The sequence below is a fragment of the Cnephaeus nilssonii genome, assembly GCF_951640355.1.
Source record: "Cnephaeus nilssonii genome assembly, chromosome: 16".
In the NCBI taxonomy this organism is placed as follows: Eukaryota; Metazoa; Chordata; class Mammalia; order Chiroptera; family Vespertilionidae; genus Cnephaeus; species Cnephaeus nilssonii.
Genome location: NC_137087.1, coordinates 27,967,840 through 27,995,386, shown reverse-complemented (window position 1 = coordinate 27,995,386; position 27,547 = coordinate 27,967,840). Strand labels below are relative to the sequence as shown.

General features: G+C 36.4%; 1 protein-coding gene across 14 annotated transcripts in view; it reads right to left on the bottom strand.

Annotated features, from left to right (window-relative positions):
* The window catches only part of ANK3 (ankyrin 3), a 597,115-nt gene that overhangs the window by 437,370 nt on the left and 132,198 nt on the right, over window positions 1–27,547 (bottom strand). The gene's annotated exons all lie outside the window — the stretch shown is intronic.

Here is a 27,547-nt window from a genome sequence, read left to right as displayed (position 1 = left end):
TTCTTAGTGGGGCAGTATTGCCCCCACAGGGAAAATACTGGGTCTTAGATATCCCAATTTATGTTAGAATATAAAGCACAGATATACATACAGCATGAAAAGAGATATACAGTATATTTCTCAGATTACAATTTCATGGGTGGGGCAATTAGGAAAAAACACTAAGAGGCTCCTTGAGTGGGCAACGATGAAATAAGGGTTGGAAAACACTGCTGTGGATGTTGGCAAAGCAACTGTTTGAAACCTCCAGCCAAAACAATCACAATTATTATTTTGAAAGTAACAATTTATTGTTTAAATTCAAGCTTTCAACCACAAATTATTTTCTTTTTGAGGAAAGCCATTGTAAATTGCAATAAAGCAGAAAAGATCTATAGGGTTACAAATATTTTACAAAATGCTTGTGATCTTGTTAGGAATGACTGAAAAGTGCTTTTAACAAGTTGATCATGTCACTTTTCGGGAATTCACAAACTATTTCTCTCTCTTATTAAACCTATCATAAAATATATGTAATTATCTTCTGTCAAAATCTGAATCACAGATAATTTTATAATTGCTGAGGAAAATCCTTATAAATTTATTTTAAAGATGGAGTAATATGCATCCCTTTCGTTAAACTCCAGAAAGCTCATTTTGCAGAATAATGCACAAATTTCAAAAGCATGCATGAAAAATTGAACAAGCTGTGTACTGTTAAAATGATGTAATAGCAAAAATGAGACAAATGCCACCTGCAACTTTGCTTCCCCCCAAAAGTTGTTTCAAACAAAATTCTATATGCTAACCATAAATGTATTTCCCTCATTAAAAATATTAATAACAGGGTAAATTTCTCAAGCATTTCATATTCAAGGAGAAGGATATTCATTTTTTAATATCTGAAATATACCCAAAATGAATTTATGCACCAAATTCCATTTTCTGGAATTTCCTCATGCTACTTCAAAAAAGATGAATTATATAAAGAAAAAATAGCTACTTCTGCAATTGAAAATAAGGGTAAGTGAAAAGCTTCCAACTAGTTAATTGTGGGTCAGTTGGTGACAAAGACTTCAACAACGGAATCTGTCTCGTTTCTAAAGACAAGTCATGTCTCCTTCCTTCCAGTTTGTTCTCTTGAAGTCACAGTCCATCTGAGAATAAGAAGATAGGCCTGCTGGCCATAAAAACTTCCAATTTGATTTATGCACGAATAAATCATGCTCACAAACAGGGACTGGCACTCTTCTAAATTAAAGTAATCCCAATAATTACAATCAAAGGTCTTCAGTTGGCTGAAACAAAGCCAGCAGAAGCATTAACCTAAATGTCTGCTTCAGCAAGAGCCAGAATGCTAATGTTGATATTCAGCTTCAAGAAGAATTATACAGAAAAAAAAAATGGCACACAAAAAAAATCACATATAAATGGAAGGACTTGTAAGAAATGAAAATCTGGGGGAAGGACTTTAAATTCCACATTCACATAAACAAGAGTTTTGTTTTCATTAGGGGACTGTCATTTTGTAGATCAGAAACAGGTATTTTACACTCTGAAATGGCATGTTATAGCTGTTTGGCATTTTCATGGTTGATATAAAATTTGGGGGGAGAAATTAAAAAGTCATGTGTTAAACAAGTCAGAAAATTGTTGTGATGTGCATCTAGTTTGAAATTGTTCATTTATTTCTTGGACATATTAATTATTTTCAGATTATGACATGAAAGTACTTTTTAAAAAGAACAATGGAGATAATCTTCAACCGAGAACCTCAAACCATCCCATACACAGAAAATAGAGGAAGTAATGGCAGTAAATAGAATTTCTACCATATATACCACCAAATTAAACAGTCACTCTTAATATATACTTCTGTATTATATTCATAATGCCCCAAGTCACTGGCCTAAATAATTTACTTTTAAAATTTGCAAAAGAAAATGGAAATCAATATAGGTTATGGAAACAAAATGTACTTATGACTGTCTATATTATGAAAATAAAGTATTATTTAAATGGAATAAATAATATTATTGAGCAACCTTATTTTACAGAAATAAAAAATTCATATTTGATTTTCAAAAATATGATGAAATTGTAATGACATTAGCTACATGATATGACCTCAAATAAAATCTGAATTGTAAGCCACACTAACATCATGGAACAAACAAGGTGACATTTCATTTTTTTGTGTGTCACCATTTCATTTGTGTATAATGACTAAGATGCTCCTATAATGTATGATTCATGATGAGTCATTCTTATAATGGAATTTTAAATGTATTAGCGTAATAAATAAATTTAAGCTTTAAAAAAGGTAAGGAATCTGCACCGATCAGAAATACTTTCAGATAAATGCTATTTCACTGTGAACAGGACAAATGGGGTTACACTTAATTTATGTTCTTCTTTAACCATGAGGCCACCAACCATGGTGTCATATTTGGGTTGGGTCACATGTCCCTTGATGGTTGTTTTTAGAAATAGAGTAGACATTTCATGATGATGATTGAATTAAGTACGGAAAAAAAAAAAAAAAAAGAACCAATGGTGAACAACAATAACAGATAAGGGGAAATTTACTCTATAGAATTCCAACTTAAAACAACCTATTGTCTACCACTTAAGAAAAGTCTTGTAAACTATACTTGTCCTATTATCTAGTGTAAAAGAGTCTTAATGATGTGTTTGTCAGCAGGTTTTATGCCACAATACAATATCGTTTTTTTTCTTGGAAGAGGAAATCATTACTCACATTAGTTCCCTGTGAACAAAATACTCCCTTCCTGGCCCCTGCAATGCCTCTTAAAAGACTTCCTCTTTCTTCATCAAGCCTTTTACTTTGACCACTCCATTCGGAAGTTTGTTCAATCATTCAGTCATTCATTTATTTAGTCATGCAAACATCGACATAGTCTATTCTATATGCTATAAAATCTACTAGACCTGGGGCAAATACAAAGAGGAAATGTTCATACACCTTTAACATACAGTGTGGTTCTTCAGTTATTTTTTTAAGGTAATGTTTTCTTCCATACTTAAAACTCCCAAAGGCAGGGACTATCCTCTGCCATACAGAAAGTAGTAAATATACATTTACTGCTGGACGAGACACATACATACCAAGAGTGTCCACTAGAACTACTTTCCCAAGAAGAAATGGTATATTTACAACTATAATCTCCGTGTTGTCATCAAAACAGTAATTTCTAATAGAAACATTTAACACATACATTTCAATCTGGTGTTTATTGTTGGTTTTATACATTTCACTGACCCAAGTTATATCCCTAAAGTTCCTGATACACAACACAGTAATCTCTCTGTTAACAGTGAGTGAATGAGTAGTGGCAAAAGCTAAATGAAAGAAAATGCCAGTATCACAGCATTTGTCCCCTGGTAATACATCTTCAGAGATCCATAACTAAGGGAAGCATAAAACAGGTGATCATAAAACTAACACTTTACAATTGAAATGTAATTATACTGACACTATATTAAAATAGAAATTTATGAAAATGTGACATTTACTATTAGAAATTTTATGTATACAAAATGACTCCACAGGAAATTTTTTTTAAAGTATATGCTTTTTAAATATGGTGCCTTGTTTTGCCTTACTAAAAAACAGCACCTTTGCGTCTGAACTAAAAATTTCTTGTTAACTCCAAATAATTAATCCCCGGAGCTAGGAAATATTGAGATTGGCCCTAGCATAGGAACCAGAAGACCTGGGTTCCCGAATGAGATCCATTCTCTACTCAGTGTTTGGCATTGCACAAAATGTGCAAAGTGCCTACTGTGAACTGAACACTATTTTAAGCCCTGGGATTATAGCAATGAATACAATGAATACATTATTCCACAAAGCTAACATTCTAATGGGAGAAAAAGAAAAAGTAGCTCAATATCAAGTGTCATGAAATGATAAGGCATGATTAGGAGAGAGAAAGTCATGCCCAGGGGGCCCATTTGAGTGGGTGGGAAAGTACTCTCAGATGGAAACATCTGAGATTGAGGAAGTGAATGATAAGAAAAAACCTTCAGGTAGGTTGATGCTCCTTCACCTTCATTCCCTATCCCAGTAGTGGACACATGACAGAGCCAAACAATAAAGTATTAGCCTAGTAATTTGGAATCAGGATGTCAAGACTATATCTTTTAAAGGGCTTGACCCAGGCAGTGTTGTAAAGATGGCCTGGATAGCTTGTTGCTACTTGATGGGCCAAGACCATTGACCATCCAAAGAATGAAGAAGATGAGCACAAGTAAAAATGAGAACCCACATGTTCCTACAGCGATGGAGTGATCTCCGTTCTACATGGCTTCCCAGTTCTTGGTTCTAGTCTCTGTTGAGGTACAGCTGTGTTTTAATGCCATGAGGTCCATCTGGAGCCTTCCGATAAATTCACTTCTTTTTCTTGAACTAGTCCGAATGGGTTGATCTTTCTAAAATTGGGTTACTACAACTGGGTTAAATTGCTATCCTAGTTCCATCTGGAAGCACATTTGGTATCCATTTATCAAAGTAATCCTAAACACGGTCAGCTAAGAGAATGCAAGGTACATGAGAGGGAGATGGATGACAGTGAGTCGAAGGGACACCATGGTGAGAGCTCCACATAGGTACCCAAAGTACAGCTCAGAATTTCTCTAAAACTCAGAAGATGGAGCACACTCCTGCATCACGGACCCCTGAATGAAGAGTCAACAGGACTTATCACCAATGTGGCCACTGGCTTTAGGCTCAACCTGGTTTCCTAAAGTAACTCTACTTTAGAAAAACACATCTTAACAGTGCCAATTTCCTCATTTTAAAGTCTTCAGTTTTTTAGCAAGCATGTCAAAATTTCACTCCAAACATATTACAGAAATATTTGCATGAGTATGCATTCTTACATGTACAAGGATATTTACTGCAGCAGCTCTAATAGTGAAAAATTGGGAATAGCATATATATATATATATATATATATATATATATATATATATATATATCTCAAAAGACAATTGATTTAACTAAAGTATGGTATAGTCATAATGAAACATCAAATAGTTAAAAAGTAATTAGGTTACTCTACCTGTATTGACTTGCAATGTTAATCAAATTATAATGACAAATAGAAAAAAGAAAGCTTCAGGAAAGAACATGTAGTATTATCCTAGGTTTAAAAATATAAGCATATATGCGTGTCCACTTACACATGTAATCAGAATATGCAAAGAAAAATCTGTCAGGCTCTCCTCCAAACTCTTAACTGAGGAGATTTATGAGACTGGGATTACAGGGAGATTCTCATTTTCTGATTTGTTTTCTACATTGTTAAGATTTTCACAAGATGGCATCACTCCTCTAATTAATGACCCAATAAACAGATTACACTCAATCCATGCCTGTGCAGAAAATAAAAGATATGTTCAACTATATGAAAATGGTAAGCAAACACACAGATTTAGAAATGTGAGAGAATATAACTTTTTTCTTTCTCCCTCTCTCTCTTTTTTTAAAAAACTGTACTACAGTCCAGTAAAAAAAGGAAAAAAAAATCTAGTGATTTTATATCTTGCTCATAGAAGCTGGCAGTTTTAGAAAGGCAAAAAACCGTGGAAAGTGCTAAAAATAACCCCGCACCACCACAGCACCCAGCTTTCATTTAACTCCCTTTGCTATAAATATCTTAAGAATAACACCCCTGCACTCCAGCGTACTCCTGACAGTGGCTGGAGAGGAAGTCGCACTAATTTCTAGGCTAGAATCTGGCTTTGGCAAAGGAGGGAGCTCCTTTGGGGAAGGAAAAATGGGGTTGTCAGAGCACCCTGCCAGGCTTTCCCAAAGGGCTAAATTGGGAGATCACTGTACTCAGGTTAAAAATAAAGCCGAGACTCTTCTTCAGGAACAGGTGACTGGAGTGCTGCCTCCTTTGTGGGAATGCCTTTGTCTGGCCCAGCAGGCAGAGCTCCATGCAGGAGCCTCCCACCTGTGAGCGCGCACCACCAAGTCCATGTCCTTGGAACCGAGCTGCCACAGTCTAATGTGCTCTTCACTTGTAAACATATGTGTGGTTTATTCAGGAATACGGCAATCGTGCCAGGAAACATCCTCTCACTTCCCCTCAAGCACTTGAACACCACATCCCAATCCAACTGTTTGGCTGGAATGTTTAAAGATTTTATTTTCTCCCCTCCTATGAAATTTGGACTCATCTGATGGTGCTTAGGAAAAAAATACAAGTGGTCCCCCACCCGCCCCAGCAATTGTCTTGTTCCTTTCTTGGGTCTGAGATCCATGTCACTGATTCAACAGCAGAAATTTACCCTAAAACCCTACCTTCATCCTCACTAACTTTGGGGACAGCATTTCCTTCAATACAACGGGCACGACATGGAAACAATGCTAAGAATATTTGGATTGGCTACATTCTCCCTCACAAGCAGTGTTTTCTTGTTTCCTTCCTCCCTCCCTCCCTTCCTCCCTTCCTCCCTCCCTCCTTTCTTTCCTTCCTTCCTTCCTTCCTTCCTTCCTTCCTTCCTTCCTTCCTTCCTTCCTTCCTTCCTTCCTTCCTTTCTTCTTTCCTTCCATCCTTTAAGATAAGCCCCACCACTTAAGTTACAAAATGCTTCACAGCAGTTGTGGGTATAAAGGCGAGAAGGGGGGTTGCGAGGGATAGAGGGAAGTCACACAAAGAAACCCAGAATCATTTTTATCAATAAAGTAGGTTACTTACGATTTCAGGACACCAAGGGTAATATAATGCGTGTTCCTTCATTTTGTCCTTAACTTAGTCTTCAGGTGGGGAGCATGAAAATAATTAGATGACTAGAGAATAAAACTAGATCAGAAGGTTTGTCTTTTCAACCTCTGAAATCTCATCTTTCTAAAGGTTAAGGTTTTCATTAAGTCCCTGGGTGGTTCCCTCATGGAGTTGAGAGCCCAGTCAGAGCCAGGTTGAGGTGTGAAATACTACATACATTCCCCTTTGCTGACGTGAATGGGGTTTAAAGTGTGGAGGCCAGAAAAATATAGATGTAATTTGCACCCCATCTACCCAACGTGATCCAGTTTGCCCTCAGTATGACCTTTTAGCTATTACTGAAACTTTATCCAGTGAGTAATCCTTCTAGTGAAAAATTGACAACACAGTTTTTTAAATGTCCTGTTTAAATAGTCCATGAGGAACTGTGCTGTTTAACTTAAAATCTTGTGAAACTAAGAAATGTAACTATAGTGACATACATTTTCCACCTTTTACGTGGACAAACATCAAAAAGTCTAACAACACCGTGTAATGGCACAGCTCTGGGGAGATAAGAAACACCCCCCCCCCCCCATACATCATTGATAGGAAAATATGGGATAAAACGGGAGGTGCCCTGTGGGGAGAAATTTGGCAGTATCTATAAGTTGACAATGCATGCATCTTTTAGCTCCCAGAATTCCATTTCTAGGAATGTATTCCACAGACACATGGACACATACGTGTAAAGATAAATGAACAAGGTATTTACTGCAGCACTATTTGTAAAAGCTGAAGTGGTAAAACTGAGCCATCAATGGGTGAACAATTAAAGTACTTGAAGTAGGCAACTTTCATATAATGAGATGAGCTGTAGCAAAGAATAAGGTATCTCTGTGTGAAAAACACAGGTCCAGGAGAAAATACAGACATTGACAGACAGGTAGACACACACATGCACACATTTGAGTATCCATAGACTGTCTCTGGAAGGAAACTGCTAACAGTGACTGTCCCTTGAGGGAGGAATATTCTTATCACTGTGTGTGTACCCATTATTTATACAATTAGAATTTTCATATCAGGTACATGTATTAATTATCTCTATATATAAAAGACTAATATGCAAAGTGTGCCCTTGGGAGTTTGATGGCTCCTTATGACGTGCGCTGACCACCAGGAGGCGGTGCAAAATGAAGGAAGGCCCCGGCTGGCAGCCGGAAGGCTCCAATAGGCCCTGATCACCAGCCAGGGCTAGGGACCCTACCCATGCATGAATTTTGTGCACCGGGCCTCTAGTCCTATATAATAAGAGCATAATATGCTAAGTGTCTGACTGAGAACAGTCGCTATGATGTGAACTGACCACCAGGGGGCAGATGCTTCAGCCAGAAGGTTAGTTTGCTGCTGCGGTCCAGCCAGGTCGAGGGATCCCACCCGTGCACGAATTCATGCACCGGGCCTCTAGTTCTTAAATAAATGTCTTTTTTTAATCTCAAAATTTTATCTAAAATTTCCAATCATGAATTCAACAATGTTCAGTTGTTAATTATTAATACAAATTTCATTTTCTCACAATGTCTACTTTCTAACATCTACTTCATTAGAACTATTAAACCCTTAAGGTTCAGTTCAAATCCCAGCTTCAGCATTGAGCTCTCCCCTGGCCACTCTACCCAGACTCAATTCTCTTTTTTTCTAAATTTCTATAGGACATAGAGTCTATGCCTCCATTATGCTTCATATACAACTAGGTCTGTTGTTATTGTTGCTTAATTTTTCATCTTCTTACTAAGAATGGACACTCCTTGAGGGGAAGGGCAATGGGCTGGGGGAAAAGGCTTTGTCTACACCTCTCTTTGTGGCATTCTTCAGTGCAAAACGTACAGGTATACTCTAGACATGTGCAAGCTGTATGCCCAGAAGTTTACAAAAAGCAAACTATATTGGGTAAAAGGCAATTTCTAAAAGGCAACCCAGGGTATGGGGCAAACATCAATAAATATCCATATACTTTATTCTAAGAGCCCACTCAACATGTCCTGGCATGAAAGAATATTAGCCTTGTATATGTCAACCCTTTTTGAAATATTAACCTTTAACTCAACAGACCAATTTCAATGCCATTATATTAGAATTTTAAATTAGAATATCATTACAATTTCTGAAAGAGAAATTAAAGTAATGAAAAGATGAGTACTAACTCCTAAATATATAAGCTAAGAATATAGCTTCTCATTTGCCACTCTTACCACATCCCTGCTTCTTTCAGGACTTCGACTGAAATATTGCTTTCCATTTTTTCTCTCATATTTAGTCACTATTAATAATCTTCAACTCTGACAGGTTAACAAGTTCCTCCTTTAAAAAATAAATGACTGCACTGAACTTCAAGTTATCTCTAAATGGCAGTTACAAATATAAAAATATTATTAGACAATTCACTCTAAACCAACAGACTTAGATTTTAATCTAAAACACATTGCAAATACCAATATGATGTGAAATAAGTGCATTGTGGCCATTTTTTTCCTCATTTATAAGGCTGTCTTGACCAGTTTGTTTTAATCTAAGTACTGCTTATCCTAGGGCATTTGAAGAAGTCTAAATATTCATTACAGATGCACAAAGTTCCACACTGCTTGGTATCAACAAGCAATATTTTAACACAACTTCATTTAAAATCCTCAAGGAATTCTGTGATAGATGTGCAACTGTCTGATTTTCTAGTGAATTCACCTTTATAAGGAAGTAGATAATCTTTTGAAAATGGAAGAAAGTGCACCAGATTTAGCGGGAAGCAGTCATCACGCTAAGTAAAGGATACTGTGTATCGGAGCAAACTCACAAGGTCAAAGATCAGGACAGACATAGGGGGAGCACTGTTAATTAAGAACTAGGTATATGATATTTAGACTTCTTCAAATTAAGGACATTGCACAATACCAATATCGCCTCCGTTGATATCGTTAAAATTATACAAATGGCACAAGCCTTGGTCTGCGCTTCCATCCACTTATAAGGTGATGTTATAGTGAGTTTTCCTAAGGAGGCCTCAGCACAGAGAGACTGACAACAGGATCTGCAAACCAACAGCTGAGCCTGTGATGAAGAAAGCAAGGCTTCGCTGCAGAAGCCTAAAGAGATAACAGATAGAGTAACTAACATCTTGATAGTAGTTCCACATTCATAAATTTAATTACCACACCATATCATTGCAATCCTCAATTCCCTTTCTAATCCCCTGGAAGCAGTTGTGTTTCACTAGAGCTTCTCCCTGAACGTAAGAGGATCCACAGAAATGACTGCCCATTTAAAATGTAAGACAAACACAAGGAGCTTTGTGTTCCTCAGGGTAAACTGTCATATCCGCGTATGTCCTGTACTGGCTGTAACTTTACAATAATTAACATTCTCTTCTATTCGGCTGCCTATTTATTCATGTGTTATCTTCATCTCCTTTAGACACATGGCCACTCCTGTAGCAAGCAACTGAACTTAATTGCAGCAATGCAAGAAGTAGAACACATACAGAACAGGAAAAGCAATAATTTCAAAACTGAAACCATGCAGAGTAAATGATCACATCAGAAGAAAAGATCAAGAAACGGTACAATATAAGCCACTTTATTTGGCAGACCCTCACATAGTGCTTTCCTGTGCTAGGTGATGTTTTAGCTGGTAACAACTTTACAAGGCAGATAATAGTATCCCCATTTTACAGAAGATAAAGTTGAGTCACAAAGAGGGGGGAAGTAATCGGTCCAAAATCACACAGCTGGTAAATGCCAGAGTCTAGGTGTGAAAACAGGCATACTTTTAAGCACTTACATGCATATACTGCCTTTTTTATGAGTTTTTTAAAAAATTGAGATATAACCAACATATGACATTGTATTAGTTTTAAGTATATAACATGATAATTTGATACATGTATATAGTATTGCAAAATGATGACCAGAATAAGAATAGTTAACATCCATCACCCACACATAGATACACTTTTTTTCTTGTGATGAGAATTTTTAAGATCTACTCTCTCAGCGACTTTCAAATATAGAATACAGTATTGTTTAACTATAGTTACCATGCTTCACATTACATCCCCAGGACTTATTTTATTACTGGAAGTTTGTACCTTTTGACCCCCTCATCCATATGCTGCCTTTTCTTTGTTATAGTCTTTACCAGTTCCTTCAATTAAATTATTTAAACAACTTTTGCAGTTAACCAGAAATGTGTGTGTGTGTGTGTGTGTGTGTGTGTATTTGCCCTTATTAGATTAACAATGTGTTTAAAAACAAGATAGGGCAAAAAAGGTGAGGATATTCCGAAGTACAAATTGGTAATTACAAAATAGTCATGGGGATGTAAAGTACAACATAGGGAATATAGCCAATAATACTGTGATAATTATGTATGGTGCCAGGTGAGTACTGAAAATATCAGGGTGAACACTTTGTAAAGTATATAAATGTTTAATCACTATGCTGTACACCTGAAACTAATACAAAATAATACTGAATGTAAACTGTAATATTTAAAATTTTTTAATATTTTATTTTAAAACTAGTGGCCCAGTGCACGAAATTCATGCTTGGGGCTGGGGAGGGGTTGTCCCTCAGCCTGGCCTGCACCCTCTCCAATCTGGGACCCCTTGGGGGATGTCCGACTGTCGGTTTAGGCCCGATCCCACAATCCGGGACGGCTTGCTCCTAACCGCTCACCTGCCTGCCTGCCTGATCGCCCCTAACCATCTGCCTGCTGGCCTGCTCACCCCCAACTAAAGTATTAATAAAATTACAAAGCACTGTAAAGGGAACACACGAGTTTGAATTGGCACAATGAGCACCATTTGCACTATGGACAGGTTCTTATTATTTTCTCCCAAGAGGAAAACTTCCCAAGTAAGTATTTGAAAATATTCACAGAATACATTTCACAAAATCTGACAATAATACAGAGTTTTAGGTACTATCACTCCACCTGTTTTATATAATCCATGAGTCTCAAAACCAAGTCTAAACCCACTTTTACATATCTCCCAAACAACGTTAAGTATGATAGCTCAAAAGAATTTATTAACATCCTTCCCTTACAGACTTAAGTAGTTAAATATATTGTACTATTTCCCATCGATTGTAATATTTTTATCACTCCATTTCTCATACATCTGATTCTTAAAATACTATAGTATAGGATTATTATGGTAATTCACATTTTATACTATTGTTCTACACTTATAAACCATGGAACATATCCATAATCTCATTTAATTCCTAGAACAGTTTCATGAGGCAGACAAGACTTCATTTTATCCCTGCTTTTTTTATGGATGAGGAAATTAAAGCTGAGAGAGTTCAGGACATTCTATCATCAGAATTTATAGCTCTGTTCCTCTAATCCACTCATCATACTGAAAGACAAATGACACACATAACAGGAAGAATATTTGTCAAATTTGCTAATTACAAGTTCATGGGTATTCTAATTCCAAAATAAATAAGAAACCAAGTCTTTATGATTAGTCCTTCTGAATAATACAATTCTTTAGAAAATCAGCTAATCAAATGTTGCCACACATATGATCGACAGAGAAGGGCTCATTCAAAAGCATGTGCATGCACACACACACACATACACACATACATACACGTGCGCCTATATACCACTATGGTGACTGGTGTGGAGACAGAAACACCATTTTTTTCCAAGAGATGTTACACACCATGATTTTAAAATATTTAATAAACTTTGAAATAGATTTTAAAACTGTAGTTAAAACATTAATAACTAATAATTGGCTTATTTATGACTCAATAATATCATCATGTTCTGGAATATCATTAAAATTACTTATTATTCAGTAATGTCATCATGTTCTGGAATATCATTAAAATGTTGTTCTTACTATTAATATACTATGGTTTATTATTTTATTCTTGCTCTTCAAGCGTGTAACTATTATAATAACAACATATTTTTCTTATCACTGATGTGTAAGTCTAAGACTAAAACTCCTATTTCTCCATTGGGGAAGGGACCTAATACTTTTCCCTATGGTACATAATTAGTTGAATTAATGCATACAGTGTCTTTTTGACTCATTTAAACTTTATTCCAAGGACACAGGAGATTAACCTGTCCAGAATTCTGGGCAATTTGGCCATTTCACTTGGATTCAAGTGAGAACTATCACTTTTATTATTAAGTCAGAACGAAATTATATGTTGACATTATTTTTCTACACATACAGGTGTCACTCAGAAGCATTTTGACAAAGAAATGGCTTCAAGGCAAGCTAGATTGTTCAGTGGAAAAGGAATTCTTTACGGGGTCACTAGGTGGCATGTTTCTCTGGGCACAGGTACCTACAAGGAGTTGTTATCAAGGTAGTAGAGGACAGGAAATGCCTTTAAAGAAATAAGCAAGAGCCCTAGCTGGTTTGGCTCAGTGAATAGAGTGTCGGCCTGCGGACTTAAGGGTCCTGGATTTGATTCTGGTCAAGGGCATATGTCCAGGTTGCAGGCTCGATCCCCAGTGTGTGTGTGTGTCGGGGGGGGGGGGGGGGGGGGGGGCGTGCAGAGGCAGCCAATCAGTGATTCTCTCCTATCATTGATGTTTTTATATCTCCTTTCCCTTCCTTTCTAAGATCAATAAAAATATATATATTTAAAAAGAAATATGCAAGAGTACTTACTATGCTTTAATAAAGAAATTTCATTTGTGTTGACATGAACTAGAATTATTAAAACAGAACCATTCAGTAATCTGCCATAGCTTATGAAAAAAATTATTAAAACTAAAAATCACAATAGTAAAATCTTGTGTGAATTTTACCATAACATTTTTCTTAGTAATTACAGGTTTACAAAACATTATCTATATGTATATATGTATAGTATTTAATATATAAATGTAGTTTATATCTTATATATTGCATTATTTTTTAATATAAAAGCATTTTGTGTGTTAAGAGGTTAGATTAAAGATAAATGAGCACCTTTATTTTTAAGTAGCTTTTAATTGTATCATTAACAGATTACTTTCCAGTAAGTAACAGACTAAGAGGAACTTACTTGGTATAAATGTATTCTGAAAAATTTCAGGCAAATATATTATTTTTATAAGAAGGGAAAATACATGTGTTAGAATTTTCTAAATAGTCTAGAAAGTATGAGAATTTCTAGAAAATCTAAAAATATAAAATAGAATTTTAAATGCTTATATAGCTTTCTTTCATTTTATTTTTTGCTTTTTTATATTTTCTGGTATTTATAGAACAAATTGTATTATTTGTATTCTTAAACGACAATAAAATACATTCTATAAAAATCAACAAAACAAAATGGCATACTGAAAAATACGAATATAAGTATTTTAAAGTAAATGATTTTTACTACACCTTTATGTGTCCATTTTTTATATCCAGCAGAAAAGCATAAGTGTAGCATGTTACAGCAGCTCATCTGTCTTTGGAGAAGTCATTACTGTAGTGAAATGAGTTTTACTTTATAACTCTATGGCATTTTTATAAACTGGCAAGGATTTTGTTTGGGCTTTAATTTTTTTAAATTATACACTGCATATTATGCCTTTTTGTATTTCTGCTTAATATTCTGATCACTTATATACTGTGTCTCATCAGAAGTAAAGTCACATCACTTCAGTAGATCTGCAGTTTAAGAGAAGGTTTAGTAGTATCTTTATCAAAAATTTTCTGCACACCAAGTTAAACTAAACATTTTCTATTTCTTCAATCACATATTTTACCAATATCATGACACTGGTTCTCTATATGACATAGTAAATTCTCTGGCTTGGACTTTTTGTTTGCTTGTGTTTTTAACATAAAAATATTTAATACATGAACTGAGTATTCAAGGACATCTAACACCAAAATACTTTTAAATTGTGCTTTGAAAATTAAAATGTATGACCAATATGTTCAAGAAACTGACTAAAATGCAACTATGTTTAAAGTAATAAGAATTAGATTTAAAGAAAAAGATAGGGCTATTATGGATGAAATCATATTTACAGAAAGAATTTAAGTGAGAGCCAACTAATTTCCAAGTCATTCAATTACATTTTTACATTTGATTTAATCTTATTTACAAGTTTAAGTTGTTGTACACTGCAGACACCTGGGCTGCCATTTACAAAGTAAAGTGAAAGAACTTGAAAAGAAGATATATATAGTTCATATATTTATTTTGACTTTGGTTTAACCTTAAAGAAAAATGTTATCTTCGCAAACTAAATAAGACCCTTAAAATTATAATTTAGGACCACAATATTATTATAGTATATAGCAGAAGTTTAACACCATTAAGTTTCTAATTACAGATGTAAAAATGCAAACTTTTTCTGGGCTTTGGATTTTATACATGTATATCGTTAATTATTTACTATTGTATTTCACAATCTAAGATGTCATTAATTATGAGAGGCACTATTTTTAATGTAAGATAAAGAAAATTAAGTTGTAAGACAATGCATTATCAAATTAATTCTTCTTGAAAATGTTATTAGACACATTGATACATACACTGTTATCACATATAACCCTCGTGCACACCAAAACAGGAAGATACAAGTGAAATAAACTAGTTAAGGTATTCTTAAAACTTTGGCACATTCACAGTCTTACAAGTCTGTTTTGCCAATGCTTTGAAGTTAAGTCATCAATGCGTTTTCACATGCCAAGATCAATCTCTGCGCCATCAAGGTGGTAGTTGATGCAGCATTTCTCAAATCGCTCCAAGATTTTCTCCCAACCCAGTCACCCTTTCTGCAAATTCCTCCCCCAAAGGAATCTAAAATAATTTGTTGACTGAAAATCTGAGACACTGCTGCCATGTCATCCAGAATAACAACCAAGTTTGCACCCCGCAGGCAATGACAATTACATCAGAGCTGCTGTGTGGACAACAGCAAGGATAAGATATCATGGACTGTAAGATGCACCCCAAATGCAGAGACATTAAAATGTATAAGACATGTTGTTGCTAGAACCGAGGAAATACAACATTCATATTCGTTTCTTGTTAATCTGCAATTAGAAATAGGAGTCTTTATACATCTCCTATCCTATAATTATAAAATCTAAGATAATTTGTGTGCTCTCAACTAAGTATTTAATAAGATTGAGTACATAACACTTTTCAAATATCTATGCCTGAGCATTCACAACCAACTAAAATATACATATGTTAGTTTTCAACAAAATGCTTTTATTACAACAATAAATATAAACATTGCCAGCTTTAATGTTTTATGTATAATGACATAGTACAAACATGTTTTTGTTAAGGATCTTATTATAATTTGTGAAAACTCTACCCCCCTACAAGAGATAGAGGAGCTGAATACTTCTGGAATTTTCCTGCTTTTTCTGGAAAGATCATGTGACCCATCAGCAAATACCTTTCCAATACTTTTCTCTTTCCTACAATGTCTACCACAGAGCAAAGCAGTTAACACTTGTTTATTCGAATGTCAACCTTCTTATTAAAATCCCATATTCAGTAGCTCTTAAGGGAAACTCTCAGTGATGCAGCTCACCTGGTTTTGCCCAAAAAAGTTGACCAAAATAGTGGCTACAATTGTGAGTCACAGCCCACCTGGTTCAGAAACCGCTCTGTAACATTGCCCAAGGGCATCCTCTCACTCTAGATATTAAAAGAGAAACAGCTGAGGATGACTGAAGTTACACTATGAAATGAGAATTATATGCTATTTGCTCCACAGTTAACCACACACATATGCAACACAGAGGGTGTCTGATATTGTAAGCCTCTAAATCACTTCTCTCTGGGAGAAACCTTGAGCCAGATGTGGCTAAACGCACCATCTATTTTCCTGGCCTGGTGAAAAGACTGGAGTCCATTTCACCCACTCTGTTCTGCGCTAGTCAATGACTTGTGTTGAAGGATATAACACACACTGAAAAGTCTTCTCAGTTCAGCCACTGTTCGAAGTTCATATTTCAAATAAAAGTCCTCATCAGGAATGTTACCACAATAATTTCAATTTTCTCCTGTGTGCTAGGATATAGCTGCTGCCATTTACTGAAAGCTCACAAGTGGCTCTTCTCTCTATTTATATTAGGCCAAAGTCACTGTCATTCTCCACAAACCCACTCCCATCATCTCCATCTCTTTATGATGAATATACAAATTTTCACTATATTTTACTCAGAAAACTCCCAATAAGACATAGAAATATAAATACAACAAACTTTACACTATAAAAACCAATCAGAGGAAAACTTTCTGACAGTTTCTAAAAAGGTTTTAGAGTGTTATATAGAATTACTATATGACCAAACAATTCCACTCCTAGGTATAAACCCCACAGAAATGGAAACAGATGTTCAAACAAAAACTTGGTCACAAATGTTTGTTGCAGTCTATTCACAATAGCCCAAAGGTAGAACTATCCCCAATCCCCTCAACAGAAGACTGGATAGACAAAATGAGGAATATCCATACAATAGAATATTATTCAGTGGAAAAAGGGAATAAAGTACTGATGCATGTAACAACATGGATAAACATTGAAAATATACCAAGTGAAAGAAACCAGACACAAAAAACCACACATACTCTATAAACCATAAACCATTCTAATGAAATATTCAGAATAGGCAAATCAGTAAAGAAAGAAAACACATTAGTGGTTGTCAGGGGCTGGGGGGAGGAGAGTAATGGGGTGATGGCTTAATGGGTATAGGGTTTCCATTTGGGGTGATGAAGAGTTCTGCAACTAGAGAGTGGTGATGGTTGCACAACGTTGTAAATGTAGTTCATGCCACTGAATTGCACTTTAAAATGGTTACAGCGCTACATTTTATGCTATTAGTGTTTTACTGTAGTAATAAAAAGTCAAAGTGGCAAAGCGTTCATAATCTAGATGTAAACAATGCACAATTTTTTTCTGAAAGGACTTCTATGAAATGCCCAGGAGTGAGAGGCCAATGACTTACTTTGCCATTAAATAAGGTGTTCTTTCTAAACTACTTTGGATCCCACACTTTAAATTCAGAATGTTTCACGTGGTGGTATTGTTAATATAATAATAGGATGGCAATTGAGATCCTACTTGAAAGAGAAAATATTAGGAAACATTCCTTGTTTTCTTTACACTTCAATTATAAAAATACTAGAGGCCTGATGCACAAAATTCATGCAAGAGTAGGCCTTCCTTCCCCCAGCGGCCGGCACCAGCTTCCCTCCAGCACCTGGGACCCGGGCTTCCCTCACAGCCCTGGCTTCGTCCGGAACGTCGTCCAGAAGGATGTCCGGTCTAATTAACATATTACACTTTTATTATTATAGATAACAGCTGGAATGCAAATTAGTAAATAAGGTGGCTGTATTTTTAGAGACAAAATAATGTCAGCGATGTTGAACAGAAGATGACAGCTACACAGAGGAGGTTCTCTTAGGCCTTTGTTCCCCTTCAGCAAACACACAGGCACTGCCCCAACTCTCACCTACTGCACTATTGCTTTGAAAATGTGAATTTAATATTGTTGCTAGAAAGTAGTGTCTTAAAATACCTAAGTGTCATAAGTATCAACTGGTTCAACTACATCTCAGAGATTAGAAACTGGAGTTTCAGTTCAATATCACACAGGTAAACTCACTAAACATTATAACAATTTTATCTATATTGTCTTAAATGTCTTCAATGTAGATATCAGCTGATTTTGAATCATATGTTCCTTCCACCATACCACTTCTTGTTGCCTGTACATCAGAGCCAAGAAGAAAACCCATAATGCATTGTTTATGTAGCACTCTGTTCCATCTCATCCTAAATGGTTAAATAAAATACAGAGTACAAGGAATTTTTAGAGCACAAATACAACAGTGAAACATACACTACTATGCTAATACTAGAGGCCCAGTGCACGAAGTTCATGCACGGAGGGGAGAGGTTGTATCCCTCAGCCCAGCCTGCACCCTCTCCAATCTGGGACCCTAAGAGGGATGTTCAACTGCCCATTTAGGCCTGATCCCAACAGGCAGTCGGACATCCCTTTCACAATCCAGGACTGCTGGCTCCCAACTGCTTGCCTGCCTGCCTACCTGATTGCCCCTAACTGCTTCTGCCTGCCAGCCTGATCACCCCCTAACCATTCCCCTGCCAGACTGATTGACACCTAACTGATCCCCTGCTGGCCCGATTACCCCTAATTACCTTCCCCTGCTGGCCTGGTCACCCCTAACTGCCCTCCCCTGCCAGCCTGTCACCCCTAACTGTCCTCCCCTGCAGGCCTGGTCGCCCCCAACTGCCCTCCCCTGTTGGCCCAGTCACCCCTAACTGCCCTCCCTTTACAGCCTGGTATCCTCTAATTGCCCTCCCCAGCTGGCCTGGTTGCCCCCAACTGCCCTCCCCTGTGCCTGGTCTCCCCAAACTGCCCTCGCCTGCAGATCTGGTCACCCTTAGCAGCCCTCCCCTGCTGGCCTGGTCGCCCCCAACTGCCCTCCCCTGCAGGCCTGGTCCCCCCCAATTGCCTTCCCCTCCAGGCCTGGTCCCCCCCAACTACCTTCCCCTGCAGGCCTGGGTCCCCCCCAACTGTCCTCCCCTGCAGGCCTGATTGCCCCCAAATGCCCTCCCTTGCAGGCCTGGTCCCTCCCAACTGCCCTCCCCTGCCTGCCATCTTGTGGCAGCCATCTTGTGTCCACATGGGGGCGGCCATCTATGATGACACGGGGGTGGCCATCTTGTGCGTTGGAGTGATGGTCGATTTGCATATTACTCTTTTATTAGATAGGATACTAATGTTAATAGTCCAAATCCTATAAGGCAAGTACCTTCAGAAGTTAACATTACACAAATATATAGTAAGCTATCTGCCGATTTTCATGATTATAATGCAGTATGTTCCATAAATCTGTTCCTAAATCAAAATTTTACTAGAGACAGAGTAAATATGTAATTTTCTAAAACAATTCAAAAGATACTTTAACAGACTGCTATATTTGGAATATGAATTTTTAATTTTCTAATCAAAGGGGAAGGAAATCAACATTACACATTAATGTTACCATCATGAAACAAGCTAGTCTGATTTGTAAAGAAGGAAAGAGAACAAGTATCATATTAAAATGATACACAAAATTCTGATTCAGGTAGACAGTGAATTATAATTATATCCTTCAAATTTTGCTTTTCCTCATAGGTAATAAGTAGTACCAAAACTAATCTTAATGCTTTCAACCATTTTAATAACTACTCTATGCCTTATGCCCACTTTTGGCCAAGAGCTGTGTAGCCACTTGACATATACTATTTCTAATCCTCACGCTAAACCTCTACATAAGCAAATTATCCCCACTTTTAAAGCCTGGGAAACATGGGCTTAGAAAATGTAAGCAACTTGACTAATTTTGAATGAACAAGGATACGAACCTTGGTGTATATGATTCCATTTTCTGCTCCTGCCAGTTCACCATGCAGACGACCTTCCTTTGACCAAAGCCTCTGAGCATAATATTTTAAGGAGAACCTCCACTTTAAAGATTACAGAAAAGTTTTAAAAGTAGAAGCACATGTTGACCCATTAATTCAATGCAGCTACATCCTATATAATAAAGAGCTAATATGCTAATTAGACCGAACAGCAGAACGACCCTCCAGACAACCTTCTGAACAAAGCTGGGGCTGCGAGGACCAAGCCCCTTGTACGAATTTCGTGCAGCGGGCCTCCAGTTAGTACATATGTCTATTTTCTAAAGACAAAACTATAATTGCCATATTATCATTTACACAAAGAACTGTAGCACAGGGCCTAAAATTTGCCTCCTAAAAGACTTTTTACAGAGAGATAGGGGATGAGTTTAAAAGCATTTCATCAGATAGACTACTTAGAGAAAACCAGTCACTAATTTAAGTAATTAAAATGAATGTTTTGTAGTAGTTACACGGATAATATAGAAGATCTCCCTTCATTTTTAGAGCTTTGCTTTCAAAATCCCCTAAAATAGCAAAATTCTGTGAAATATAGTGAAAACTTCCTAAGTACTAATGCTTTGCTGCAAGTTACCAACACCTATCCATGCACACTCACATCACTGAATTCATCAAAAACCATATCTAGCAAATTTTACAAAAGAAAGGATAGAATCATATTGCTATTCTAATTTCATGAATTCTCTGTGCATTTTATTTCTAAGTTTAAGACATAAAAAATAGTTGAGGAGGATGAGCTTAATAGGTCAGAACAGGGATCTTGGAATATCTGAAGCCAAGCTGTTTCCTGTGCTTCTCTATTTGTCCAAAACAACAGATTGAGTGAAATAACCCCTCATGTACAGGAGGAGGCAATCCATTAAATTTCTGGTAAACATCTCTGTGGGGGGAGGGGGGGAAATCTATAAAATTATAACTATGGCTGCTTTTGTTTTTAACAAGAAACTTTAAAGTTATTCATAAATACAGGCAAAAGTAGTTGTTCGGTTGTAAAGTAATATAATAATTAATAAATAACAATACAAGAATAAACACTGTTTTACATATTCACAACTGTAAACCTACTTTTGCTCCACCCTGTATTTACTGGTACACATGATTCAGTAAATTACCTGTAATTACTTACAAAATCTTTTGCATTACTATTCAGATGATCGTGGTTCAACTTCTGTGTTTGGATGTTTCTTCTGTGTTAACATGAACTAGGTTAAAAATGGTGAAACCACCAGTTATATAACATGATAATATTCCAAAGATATTTTTCAATTTTGTAAAATGCCAAGGTAAATTACCTAGTGATGAAATCACTGCATGTAAAGACTGAATACACCAGTATCAGGAAAATTACACAATGTTCACAGATAAATTATCTAGAGGTCAAGCTCTGTGTCAATGAGTTAGCTTGGTTTGCTATAATTATTGGCTAATTTTTCATTTAAGTACTCACAAAATGCTGACTGACATCAAATATGACATAAACGCATCAAACTGTAGAGCCTATATTTTAAGACAATGCATATTTCATAGGCTACATATATTTTATTTACAAAAATTATTGTGCAGAATCCTTCAGTTTCTGGTGTGCCTTCATTGTGTATTTCTAATTTATGGAGTAGACTGTGTTCCAAGGGGGAAAGTAATTGTTAATTGCAGGCTTCAGAGATGTGGGTTTCTGCAAGAAGTTTTAAAATTCCTCACTATACTTAACAATGAGTAGCACTGAAGGGAAAGTGAAAAGCAGACTAAAAGTTCACTATTCTCACACGTTCACTGGGTACTAGACTGTTCAGATTCTATGTATCCCCAACTGACTCCCTAAAAATTTGTTTCCTACCCTTAAAACTCACAAATATTGATTGAATTCCAAGAGGAAAAAGACATGTAAGATCTCTGTGTAGAAACAGTCAAAGTTCATGCCAAATGGGAGAGCCTATTAAAGTGATGTTACTTCCTTAGGACCCAAACATCACAGGGCCTTTTCCCAAGCTGTTTCTTCTGTCTAAAATGTCGTCTTTCCAGAGCCGGCCAAGTCCCTGTTGTGCTGAGGCTCGCCTCAAAGGTAACCTTTTCAGGAAGGCCTTCCCTGCCACCCGAGCTCTAGGGTAACCCCTTCTCTAATCTTTCTCCATGACAGCAGTCTCTTGTGGAATTTTTATACCGACTTATTGCTAGTTATCCACTTGGTATTTTTATTGCCTGTTTTGGTCCTTGATAAATCGCTTGCACCTAGAGAAGTAAGTGCTCAAAAATATTTGTTGAAAGAATAAATGGTATGGAATTGAGGCAGAATCAAAATGATGAACTAGAACAATTAAATAACTTTGCATGATTATACTTTACTTTAAAATATACTCACAAACACACATGCGTGCGGTAGAAATGACAAACCAACGTGTCTTGTGTGTTATAAAATATATAATTTAAACGACTAGTGAGTTGGGAGTGAAGGATGAAAATTTTGAGGCTATCTATAGACAGCCATCATTTAACAAACTGCTTCACTATGTTTTGAGTTTCACAATCTAAACTCCACTCAAGCATTAAAACTTCATAAATGATTTAGAGTTTTGTTTTTAAGGACACCAGTATACCTAATAATATTAATGAGATGTCTTAAATAGCCGGATTTAACATGCTTTGTTCCTATTACTTCCCTGGTGGTGGCAGACCAATGGATTTCAATGACTAAAGTTATAAAATTAATAAAGGAATAAGGAGTTGAGAGAAACTTCCAGATTTTAAGCTATTAGATAGCCATGTAATGTTTTTCTCTATATTTACAATTTTGTGTAATAGAGAGAAAAATATAAGAAAACATTTTAAAAATAAGTTTTTAAACAAATAGGAATTTTTACTGAAGATGGATGACAGAGAAAGTAATTTTATGTGCTAATTATGGAAAATTAATTACCCTTCACATGATGAACAATTTCTTGGCAGGTAGGCACAATGATTCAATCAAATGATGATTTCCCCAAGGTCTGTCTATGTCTTCTTTCAAAAAATATAAACCTGACTTATTTTTTTGTAACCTCATCAAATGAACAACAAAAATTTAGATAAGCCACAATTCACTACTTTAAAACAAACAAACCGGAAAGCCAGGCTTTATAAATATCATCTTCAAAACCACCCTGTCCAAATGTTCAGATTTATTACCAAGCAAACTGATAGCTGTTAGAATGCTTCTGGAAATAATTTTTCCTACAGACTGAGAACTGCATACAAACCTTTGATATAGCGCCTGACATTACAGAGAACCACTCTACCTGGAATTTATTAAAGGGCAAATACAAGCCCTCTCACCCCAAGCTAACCTTTAGTCATACTAGCTCATCACCAGTCCCAGCTAAGAACTCAGTATAGATTCGCAATCATTATCTGAAATCCTTGCAGCCAGAAAAGCTTTGGAACTCAGAACTTTTCAGATTTAGAAAGGGATATAATGATATTATGGACATCCCCAGAAGTGCCCTGGGACAGCGCTCCAGGAGCCAAGCATGTTTACTTCTGCAACAAAACAAAGAAATATTCACACTAAGTAAGATAAATAAAGACTATAAATAGCTTCACATAAGGTCGGAACAGGTTTTGCTGCCAAATGAGTTCAGGTCAGGTCAAAGAAGTTTGGAAAAATAATCAGATTTTCATTTGGATTACGGAATTATGGAGAAGGGATTTCAAAACAGTGGAATATCAGTGCCTCGATTTAAAAGCCACATTTAGAGTTCGTGCCCCAAGGCTGCTTTACCTTAAATAAATTTTTATCAAGTTTCTTCTGTTCTCTTATTAATAAATAATTTGAAGAAAATCTCAGGGTAAATCTACCTCATTAAATTAGATTTTTAAAAGACAGTATTATGTTGAGAGTCTATTATTTTATGAAATTCTGAAATCAAGAAGTAATCTCCAGGTTCCCTTAATCCATTCGATCTCTCCCTACAAAAAGGAAGTTCCAAACCCACAAACACCCTGTGCAAAGACAACATGGAAATCCACATACTAAAATGAGCAAATGCCAGTACTAAATTCAAGAAAATACCATTACAAGTTAATTATTTGCAGGAGTCAAAATTACTGCTTCATGCATATTTAAACTAAAAAGTTGATAGCATTTGTAAAAGTAAGGTAACAATCAAGAGGAAGGATAATAGAGAATTTTAAAATCTTTACATTTCTAGCTATCTAAGATTAAGAGAAAAAACATTTGACAGTGATACATACAGTGAAATAGAAAGTATATAAAAGGCACTGGACCTGCAGGGTACCACCATTAGCCCCTCAGAAGTCATAGTGCACTGGACATGTGATCATGCTCAGCGAATGATCATTTAAATAACTCAGCCTGCTCACCAAGGAAAGACTTTGAGAGGTTATTTGCTTGTAGAACAAAGTGAGCAACGTGAGTGGTGGCCAAACACACAAATGAAAACTAGAGGGAACGCATGTGCTGGGTGCTCAAGCACACCATCATTTTACAAGAGGACACCATGTACTCCAGGCACCCTCATCAAAGTGCCTAGAACCAAAGAAGAAACCAACAATGAAACCCCGGTAATCAATGTCACCCCAGTACATTTAATTTAAAAAAGGAACAGCAGCATTATTAGAAATAATGAATGAAAATCAGAAATAGACATTTATTTGACCCTCGCTTAAAAAACAAATATACATTTGTGTAATTTAAGCTTTATCAGAGCATAAACAAGCACAGCTCTCATGCATAAGGCAAGCACATGGGAAGAGAGAGATTGAGAGACAAGAAAAGAGGGAGGGAGAGTGGGAATGAGGGAGAGAGGGAAGGATGGAGGAAGGAAGGGAAGAGAGAAAGTTGTAAAATCCGCTCTCAGAAAAAACCCCACAAACTATAAAAAACAACTTAAATAAAGTAAGCTATTCTGGATTTTTAAGATGAAAAAGGTAACTGAAGTGAAATGGTGAAAATGCCTTTACTGAAGTTCCCTAGAAAATAAGCAAACTCACTGCTATGGGACTCATTATCTATCAGGGTATAAATATCTAAGTATTTTTCTCCAATCTGCCACTAAAAAAAAAATCACTGAATGAAACACTCAAGGGACCAAGTCTACAGTAATCACTGGCAATGAAACTATATGACATATATTCCTACCAGATGGAATGATTATATAAAATAATGACCTCGTATCCCTACCAAATACTAGGGATGTTTTTCTCAAAAGCAAATCTGACTTGGCTATTCATCTCCTCAAAGCATTTTGGTGAATGCCAGGACTAAAAAGAGACTTTTGAGATGGTCCTTGTCTTTTCTCCATTCTTTGCATCTTGGCAATAATACAACTCTGTACTCTACTCTCCAACCACACAAAAAAATGTTTAGATTCCTGAGCAAACCAGACTGCTTCAAGTCTTTCTCCCTCTTTCATCCCACACTCTCTGGAAGCATCTGACCCTCTGGGGGACCTTGGGAAACACACATCCTTTTAACATCAATTCAAGCATGCCTCCCTCTGTCTCTCCTTTCCTAACATCATCCTCAAATAGAATTTACCACTCCCTTCTTTCTGTCACTGATGGAACTTGAATTCACCTTTGTTTGGTGCCTTTAATGCTTTCTGCATGAATTGGTTTAGCATAGCTGGCTTTGGCCCAGGAAATGAAGGCTCTCCACTACATAGCACCCACTGAATAATTAAATTAATTGAAAGTATTTCAATCACCATCACATGTTTAATTAAGCATCTTTAAGTTGGGAACCTGGACAACACGGCCTTTTTTTAGATGCTCCTATGGACTGAATTGTAAATCTCTCCCAATTCATATGATGAAACCCGAACCCCATCATGACTGTATCTAGAAATGAGGCTGTGGGGAGTAGAGTTTGATGAAGTCTAATGGTGAGATCCTAATCCAACAGCATCAGTGGCCTTATAAGAAGAAGAAGAAGAGAAAGAGTTATTTTTCTCTCTCCACTTGCCTATGCCAAGGAAAGGCGATGTTAGCACAAAGCCACCGCGAGAAGACGGCCATCTGCAAGCCAGGAAGAGCTCTCGCTGGAGCCCAACCAGGCTGGCACCCTAGTCTCAAAATTCCAGCCTCCAGAACAGTGAAGAAATAAATTCCTATTGTTTAAGCCACCCAATCTATGGCTTTTTAAGCCACACATCCTTAGCTATGAATCCAGATGCTAAATAAATAAAATCATTAAATGTCACTTTTTACCCTTAATTTTTAGTGGTTAGGTAGACCAAGCACTTCTGGCATTATAATACCAGGTGGACAATATATCCTCATTTGTTATTTCTACTAGAGAATCAGTCACTCTATAGTAAGTTTAAAATTCCATGATGACCATCTCTATGAGGTTAGGAGTAATCATTTTAAAACCTCTTCTGAAAATATAGTCTTATTAGTGATTTTTATTTTACTCTCATGATACCAGATACCATAATAGCAGTACCAGATACATGATCCCCATTTACAGATAGTTTGATTGTCCTTTCAAAGACAAGACAGCAAGTTAGAAGCAGGACTAGAGTAGAACTCAAGTCACCTGACTTAGTAAGTCCCTTTTTGTAAAGAGAATAAGGAGAGATAAATAGTTACAAGGCGTGGACATACACACATACCCTTTTCACATTCCAAACCAAGATCTAGAAATTATTATAAGAAAAACATTTCCTAACATCAATTTAAATCCTTATATTTCTGAGCAAAATATGAATATTTACTGCGTGCTAATAAAGAAGTAACATAATGGTTCCATCACATTTATCTCACTGACTCCAATATTAAATATGTCTCATGAGAGACTTTATACCCAAACACCTAAGCATGTGATCTGTTCAGAAAACACTCAATACCAACACATAATTTTAAGGCAATTTTGAGATATATTCCTATACAAAAAGAATTCCACACTTAATATTACATCAATAATTCCATAAATAACTAGGAATTATTTTTAAATACTTAGGGAGCTTGTTGCCATAGAATTTGGCAGGTTGCATAAATTTCCCACCTGAAATGCTTTCATTTGACCACACCTACCAATGCTGCATGAAGTGTAGGTCATCTGGAACACCCAGAGTCCTTTTGAAATATTTGCTTCAGAAGGACAAGGAATACACACACACACACACACACACACACACACACAGAGAGAGAGAGAGAGAGAGAGAGAGAGAGAGAGAGAGAGGGAGAGATGTATATATGTGTATATTCATATATATCTCCCAAAATATGATATGCTTTATCCAATAAATGTGAGAAGAAAAGGCCTATTAAGTTAAAAGATATCTCCTTGATATATCTGCTCTAACACTGAAAATTATTGGTGTATTCTGGTCAGTAAAAGGCAGAGA